This window comes from Haemaphysalis longicornis, unplaced genomic scaffold (assembly GCF_048455015.1).
Source record: "Haemaphysalis longicornis isolate Haplotype H1 unplaced genomic scaffold, Haemaphysalis longicornis Haplotype H1 scaffold_1, whole genome shotgun sequence".
NCBI classification, from domain to species: domain Eukaryota; kingdom Metazoa; phylum Arthropoda; class Arachnida; order Ixodida; family Ixodidae; genus Haemaphysalis; species Haemaphysalis longicornis.
The window spans coordinates 127,857,371-127,865,574 of record NW_027526203.1 but is presented as its reverse complement, the minus strand read 5'-3'; the positions used below and the strand labels follow the sequence as shown (position 1 = coordinate 127,865,574).

Genomic DNA, 8,204 nt, shown 5'->3' with positions numbered 1-8,204 from the left:
AGTGCAAAGCCAGGAAGTGACACACCGCATGGTGCAGCCTTTCACAGCACATTTCAATGTGTGCGTTTCGCATGCTGTGGGGACATCGGCTGGGTGCGCTCTTTTCATTAGGCGATCACTGGGCATTGTTGAGCAGATGGTCGTAGCAGATCCCTGTGGCCGCTTTGTGATTTGCGATTTTTCTTTTTCCAACACTGAATGGATAGTGATATGCATTTATGCACCTAACCGACAAAGTGAAAGGAAAGTGTTTTTTCAAAGCTTTGGTAAACACCTTGATTGCGGAAGGGCTATAATTTTGCTTGGTGACTTCAACTGTGTGTGCATGCAAGAAGACAGAACAACAAAAGAGCGCATTAGAGATAGGGGTACTGAGTGTTTGATGGATATAATTGAACGATATTCTCTTGAAGACGTGGCTCTTTTCACGCCCAAAGGCCGAGTGTGGTTTACCCACTACCAAGGGAGTAGCCACGTTAGACTCGCCCGCGTGTATATTTCAAGCGAACTAGTCCCTCTGTGTGCCAATTACAAGGTCGAGGCTTTGGCTTACAGCGACCATTGCTTAGTGGCCTGCAGCCTTGGAACAAAGAAAAACGTACCGAAATGGAACTGGAAGTTGTGGAAATTGAACAGTCACATTCTTACAGAGGAACCTTTCACAACCAAAGTTAACGAACTTTTTACTAATACGCACACTGATATACGAATGAGCTGGGGGGCCAGATTGGAACTTTTTAAAGAAGTCAAGATTAGCGCAATAGAAAGGAGCACGATTCTAAATAAACAACGAAGAAAGAATGAGAAAGACCTACGCCAACAGTTAAGCACCCTTCTGCTAGAAGAAAGCATAAACCCTGGGGAATTCAAACAAGAGATAAGAGATACGAAAAAAAATCGCGCCAATCCACCCTGTGAATGTGGTTGGAAAGCAAAGCTGTAAACGGCACCCATCACGAATACCCATGCGACGTCACTTAAATTCACTCACATCGCTCTACAAATAGCAAAACCACAGAGAACTGAAATGCACCTAACCACACCATTTATTACTTCAGAGAGATATTCTTGTTAAGGTTAAATCAATGCATGAAGCAGGAACGGTGTTTGGTTGTGTTGTATTCGTGTAGCACAAGAGTGGAAACTTTTTTATAACATTAAAGTAAGCTCCAACCCGGTGTTAGATGATCTGTCTTCTCCGTCTCTGCGCGGCGGACGGAGGCGACGAGATTTGCGACAGAGAAGGAGGAGGAGGAAGAAATACTTCTGTTCAGATTTCTGAACGGCCCAGAGTGCAGCCCTGGGGAGTGATTCCTTCTTCTGTGGGGCCGATATGCAGTCCGCGCGACCTGTGTTCTGTCCACCCGCTGAAGCTGGGTAGGTAGAGAGGGCCTGGACAGCAGCATCTCCCATTGCTCTTGTTTTGTTAGGTAGTTGACGGAAAGACAGGAGGGTGCTCAGGGCTAAAGTCGCACACCCCAATTACGGGGCGGAGTGTTCCTACTTCTGAGCAAAATTTACATTCAGAGTCGTAGCGATTCGGATACATTAAGTGAAGACGCGTAGGCTGTGGGAAGGAGCCCGGATTGTATGAGCCGTAGGGTAGTTTGTTGTTCTCTGGAAATGTCATGGTAAGACGAAGGTACGGTCTGTCTCAGAAGGCGGTAATGCTGGGTTATCTCCCTGAACGTGACAAGCGGGTGACTGTCCTCGTGCAGCTCCATAGCACGGGAGGTAAAAGCGCAGGGTTGTTGGGTGGGTGTATTTGTTGCCCTCCATTGAAGCGTGAAGGGGGTGTCCAGATGAGCTGAATGGAACCGTTTGGGGAGTGGTTTCTTAGCACGCGCAGTGCAGGTCAGGACACCCAACCCTACTGGTAATTCCAGTAGGCTTGCTGGGAATCGATGACTACCCTCCGAACCCCTGGTTGAGCGAGAGCCAAGGTGATGGCTGCCTCTTCTGCTGCCGTCATTTGTTGGGTGCTAAGCGAGGTACACGCAAGGAGGTTGGTTCTGGAGGTAGCCACGATGATGGCGTATTGCTGCCCTCGATGTTTGGAGGCGTCTGTGTAGATAACTGCATGATCCCCACCGAGGGTGGTGTTTAGCGCTTGAGCCCGTGCTTTTCGGTGAGCCTCGTCATGTGAGGGGTTCATATTTCTAAGCAAAGGGAGCATATTTAGTTTTGGTCGCCAAGAGTGTGGGAGTATGTCAAGCGGAGTGACATTCTGGGCTGCCCAGCCAATCTGGGGAAGCATGCGGTTACCCACCGCAGTTCTCAGTCGGACCTTCTGGTTAGAAAGATGTCCTTCTATCAGCTCTTCCACCGTGTCGTGGAGCCCTGTGCTAAGCAGCCTCTGTGTGGACGCACTCATGAGAATACCAATGGCCTGCTCGACCACCTTTCTAAACATTATATAAAGCATCTCTATGTCTTCCTTGTGGAGAAGAAGACAGGGGGTTGACGTAAGTAACTATCGAGAGGACAAAAGCTTCAATTAATCGAAAGGTACCGGATTCCTTTAGGCCTCGCTTCTTGGTGGAAACTCGCCTGATCATGTGTATGATTTGATTAATGCTGTTTTTGAGGCGCTGCAAGGAGACGTAACTCTTGGTGTTAGCCTCGAGACGTAGGCCTAGGATCTTGATGTTGGAGCTTGGAGTGATGGCCTGGCCATCAAGAAGTATTTGAATGTATTCCTTGGTTTGGCGTGAGGGCGGACGACAAGGAGCTGTGATTGTTTACGTGAACACTGGAGGCCACAGGCTTTAGCACATTCGCGTACTAGAAGTGAGATGCCATGCATTGGTGTGAGCTTACTTTAATTTTTGTAACTCTTAGCACATGAGCAAGGTGCGCACAGGGCCGCTAGACGGGCGTGAGTGGTCGCGTGACGCTTTCACGTGACATTCAGCGAGAACGCAGGGGGTAAACCCGTACATGTGCTTGGTGAATACACCACCTGTCTTCCCAGTCTTCGCGTGGGCTCGTAGCTAAATCGGTAAGACAACGGGCTCTCGCTTTGTTAGTCTATTAGTTCCAGGTTCGATTCCCGGCGGTGCTAGTAAATTCTTTTATTTGTTCGCTGGAGTTTTCTGGTGACACCAACGGTCGCGAAAGAACCCTTGGGGGGTAGAGGTAAAAAGCTTTGCTTTAAAACAGGCTAGAAGCAATCGACACTGAACGCTGCAGGTGAGCCATCGTTAGAGCACGCGCATATAAAATGTGGATGGGAGAAATGCCCACAAAGTGTGCGCTATCAGACGAAAAGCGCTATGCGCAGAGGAACATAATAAAGGAAATAACGTACCGTAATATCGTTACAGCCAACAAGGAAATGATTGAACGCGCATTCGTAGAGTACTACACAGAACTGCTGGGCACGCATATTCCAGAGGATGAAGGTTTCGCTAAGGAATTTTTACCGCTCATGCCCAAGTTAGATAAAGACGTATGTGACATAATCGAAGCACCAATTAGTGTGGGGGAACTAGAAAGAGCAATTGATGAGCTAAGCGTTGGCAAGTCACCTGGTCCAGATGGCTTAGGCGCAGAATTTTACAAGGCATTTAAAACGGAGGCGGCAGTGATTTTATGTGAAGTGCTTGTGGAGGCGTACGAAATACGTGTGCTTCCGCAAACGTTTAAGGAGACCTACATAGTCTTGATACCAAAGTGCGAGGAAAGAATAAAGCTACTGTCCGTAAAGTCTTACAGGCCAATTAGTCTGACCAACGTCGACTATAAAATTTACATGAAGGTTCTAGCACGAAGGTTGCAAACCGTAATTTAGTGTTTGGTAGGTCCACATCAAACTTGTGGTATTAAGCACCGCACAATAAGCACTAATGTTCATGTAGCTAGAAGTGTTTTGGAGTGCTGTGATGCTTTCTCGGGTAGTGTGGCAATGGTGCAACTCAATCTGGAGAAAGGTTTTGACTGGGTATCGCACGATGTACTGTTTAGCATCTTAAAATACGTGAATGTCGGATCCGTTATTTTGGAGGGTACAAAAATGGCCTATGCCGGTTTTAAAGCGAGCATCCTTGTTAACAAAAACGTAACTGAGGCGATAAACAGGACGCTCGGTCAGGCAAGGCTGCCCATTATCCCCACTACTTTTTGCTATATATCTTGAACCTTTCTGCCTAAGAATAATAAAGGAGGGAATACGAGGATTCCAATTGCAGAGTGCGGAAGTAAAACTGCTCGCTTACGCAGATGATATTGGTGTTTTTTGTCGGGATCAAGAGAGCGTAAGTGAAACAGTTAAGGTGGTGAAATCTTTTTGCGAAAAATCAGGAGCGGTATGCTAATTGGCATAAATGTTCGGGATTTTGGCACGGAAACTGGAACTCAACGCCCCCTCTTTTCGAGAACATACAATGGGAAGCTTTGCTGACAAAGTATCTCGGTGTGCCGCTGGAACATTACCGTAATACTGGCCAGCACTGGAGTGACGAGACAGAAAAGCTGAGGGAAAAAACAAGAAACTGGCAAGGGCGCAACTTTTCGATGTTTGCCCGTGCCACGATCGGCAAAATTTTTTTGTTAACCAAAGTGTGGTACATGCTACAAGTGTTATGCATGACTCGTGTAAATGTTCAAAAAATCCACAGGGTTTTTGCTGTATTCATCTGGTCTTCCAGTTGGGAAAGAACGAGTCGTACTAATCTTTTCAGATCAGTAAGGAAAGGAGGACGTGGCCTCTGTCATTTATTTTTACGACAAGTTGTCGCAAGGTTTTGTTTTTTGCGAGACCAAAAAGATTTATTCTTGCGCACGGTTATTCAAGTCCGGTTGAAAAATGTCCTACCTGAGTTTGTTGTGTCCTCTAGCAGTCATTTTGGTAATGGGGTAAGGGGATACCTGCGAGAAGTAGCCCTGTCATTTGAGTTTCTGAAAGTGCGGTTCTCTCTTGAATACCTGTCTAGCGTTTCAAGAAAGTGCTGTACAAGGACCTTGTCGATGTTTGTTTGCCAGTACCTCTGTATAGGTCGTTATACGGAAAGGGCACCGGATCTGATGTTCTCAGGAGGGTTAAAAGAATGCCCGTAAAACCAAGTATGAAATCTTTTTTCTTTAAACTGCACAGCGAGACGCTACCTGTAAATGTATGGTTAGCAGAGAGAGGTTTCTTCGTCCCATGGACAACAAGCTGTAGTCTGTGTAAAAAGCCGGAAACGTTCAACCATGTGTTTATTGAATGCTGGGACCCGGTGTTCCATTGGGACATCCTTCAGCGCACGTTGAAGAAAGAGCTACCCATAACCCCATACGGTATTCGGTTCCTGCCCCTGGAAAGTGAGGGTGGTGTACCGTATGACTTAATCATAGTGCTCAGCCTGCAGAGCATATGGAGGACGAGAATGGCCGTGCGAAATGTGGACATCAACGCCCGGCCTGTCGGGGAAAACTTTCTTGAAAGTGTGCAGTACATAAGGGAGGTGCTCCGTGTAGAGGATGAAACGCCAGAGTGGTTGCCTGTCCTGGATGATCTAGTGTGCCTTAGGAAGTTTTAAAACCTCTCTGTGAGCCAAGGCTGGCTGACAGGTTTTAACATTATGCATTTCTGTTTCTGTTCTGTACAAATGTCTAAGCAGGCAATAAAAAAAGGCCGAAATAGCTCAGTTGGGAGAGCGTTAGACTGAAGATCTAAAAGTCCCTGGTTCGATCCCGGGTTTCGGCATCTGTCTTGGTTTTGTTTTGATACGCTTAATTTTATTTCACTTGTTTGCCGACATAGTTGTCCTAATAAAAACGCGTGTTAGTTCTTAACCGGCCGAAATAGCTCAGTTGATAATTCTGCTTCCGGCCGCGCTAGTGTGCGGACGCGGGATGATTGGCTCCTCAGGAGCGGTGAATGCGGCCATGTCTGGCCGCGGAAACAGGTTTTTTGGCCAGGAATCCGGAGATTACCCCGTCAGTTTACCAGTTCTGCAAACCGGTCGGTGTGTTTTAAACACCATTTTTCTTCATGCAGACGTTCGTGCAAGGCCTTATCGCGTCGAGGATTTCAGGGACACTTTGGCTCGTTTGGAACTGCTCGCCGAGGTGCTTGCCTTGGGGGCGTATCAAATGAACCACGTTTGGGCCCTGACATTCAAGGACGAAGGCGGCGTAAAGCGCATGCTCGCGGCCACCGACGTGAAGGTGAACGAGCGTCGGTGCCTCGTCATCGATCTGGCGAACCAGGATGTGCGGATGAAACTGCACTGGATTCTATACAACGTGCCGGACGACGAGGAGCGAGCGGCGCTGCTTCCCTACGGGCGTGTTGTCGACATCGGACGCGAGAGGGGGCGGGCCAAGGGCATGAACGAGAAAGGTTCGACGACGCGGTCGGTGACCCTCAGGCTCAACGCCGGCGTGAGGCTCGACGACCCGCCGCAGGAGCTCCGGGTTGCGGGCGACCAGGCGCTCGTGGTCGTTCCAGGCAGGGCCCCGGAGTGCCTCCGCTGCTCGGGGACGGGCCATATGAGGCGCGACTGCAAGGTGCCGCGCTGAACTGTCTGCCGCCGCTTCGGTCACGAGGCAACACAGTGCGTGCGAACGTATGCACATGTCACCGGACCTGTCGGTGATGTGGACGCGGCCGAAAACCGTATTGACGAGGAGGAGGCGGAGGCGGCGGCGGCCGGTGGAGGTGGTGCGTCCGCACCCGGGGACCCTTTGGCAGAACCAGGCGTGGAGGACGTAAATGCTACGCCCTCGGAGCAGCAATCGACCTCCCAGAACGACCCAGCGCCGGTGGCACCTGTGCTGGACGCGAAAAGTGAGGAGTGTGTTGGGGCGGGTTCGACGAACAACTCCTTAACTCGTGAAGTGCGTGACGCCGGCGACGGCGACGGAGACGACCCGCCAGCCACCGTCAAGCGGCCGCGTAAGGAGGACGACAAGCGTGAGGACTCTGGTGACTCCGGCAACGTCAAGGCAAGTGTGGGTGGGGTTATGCTGAGGCGTCCAAGCTTCAAGCCAAAGCCCAACACCACGCCTTATGACAGACGACCTGCGGCGGGGAAGCCTCCGTAAGAGAAACGTTTGCTGTTTTTCGGGGTGAGGTCTTTGAATGAGCGTCACGGCACGGGCAACACTTTTTCTTTTTTTGAGGGGTAGAAAAGGGGGCGGGGCTAATGTTCTTGAAACGTGTGTGTAACAGTGTGCTACTTGCCTTCATCTTCCATTCATGCGGTGTTCATTTCCTCATCTGCGTTGTGCCACACTTAATGTACGCGGCCTTTCCGAGCGTTAACGTCAGGGTCAATTGTACAGAATCATCAAGGAGAGAGAGTTAGATGTCGTAGCCTCTTAGGATACAAAAGTAGAGATCGAGCAAAGCACGGAAAGGATGCTGGGAGTGTTTAGTTCTAGTTATGAAGTCTGTGTCAGCCATGCGGTGGGATTATCAGTTGGTTGTCTGATTTTAATACCTCGGAGCAGCGGCGCAGTAGTGCAAAACGTGACGTCCAGTTTATCTGGGCGCTTTGTTTTTTGTGATTTTATTTTAGCGTCAAAAGAATGGCGAATTGCTTGTGTGTACGCGCCTACAAAGGTCGATGAAAGAAAAGTGTTTTTTGAAGAGTTGCGGACGTGGCTTTACACAGAACGGGCTCTTGTGCTACTGGGAGATTTTGTGTGTGCTCGGCTCGCGATAAATCAAGTGGCACTCCTTATCGCGATGGTAGCACGATCGCATTGAATGGTATCACGGCAGAGTTTGATTTGGAAGATGTAGGGGATACGTTGGAATGCAAGACGCATATCCAGTTCACCCACTTTCAAGGAACCAGCCACGCAAGATTAGACCGAGCTTATGTTTCGTTAGAACTTGTGCCAGAGTGCTCTGAGTATAGTGTTACACCCGTGTCGTTCAGCGACCATTGCCTAGTGTCGTTGTCGATTGGAAAGAGCAAAGATAAGAATAAGTTCAACTGCGAGTTATGGACAATGAATAGCTTGTTGTTGAAGGATGAAGGATTCTTAAAAGAAGTTACAAAAAAGATTACGAACCTTCAACAGCACACATGTGACTGGGCCTCTGAGTGGGAGAACTTCAAAGCAGAAATTAACATGGCAGCAATAGAAAGGTCGACCGCCGTAAAGCATGATAGAGGAAAAAAGGAAGCCGTGCTTAGAGGGAACCTGGACACGCTTTCTGCACTAGAGTGCCAGTCACCTGGACTGTTCAAGGACGACATTAAAGT

At 49.0% G+C, this 8,204-nt stretch overlaps 1 non-coding gene across 1 annotated transcript; it reads left to right on the top strand.

The window, feature by feature from the left end:
* The first annotated feature begins 5,616 nt into the window (after window positions 1-5,616).
* Trnaf-gaa (transfer RNA phenylalanine (anticodon GAA)) lies at window positions 5,617-5,689 on the top strand. The gene has a single exon. It is a non-coding gene; the product is annotated as a tRNA-Phe (tRNA).
* Window positions 5,690-8,204: the final 2,515 nt, after the last annotated feature.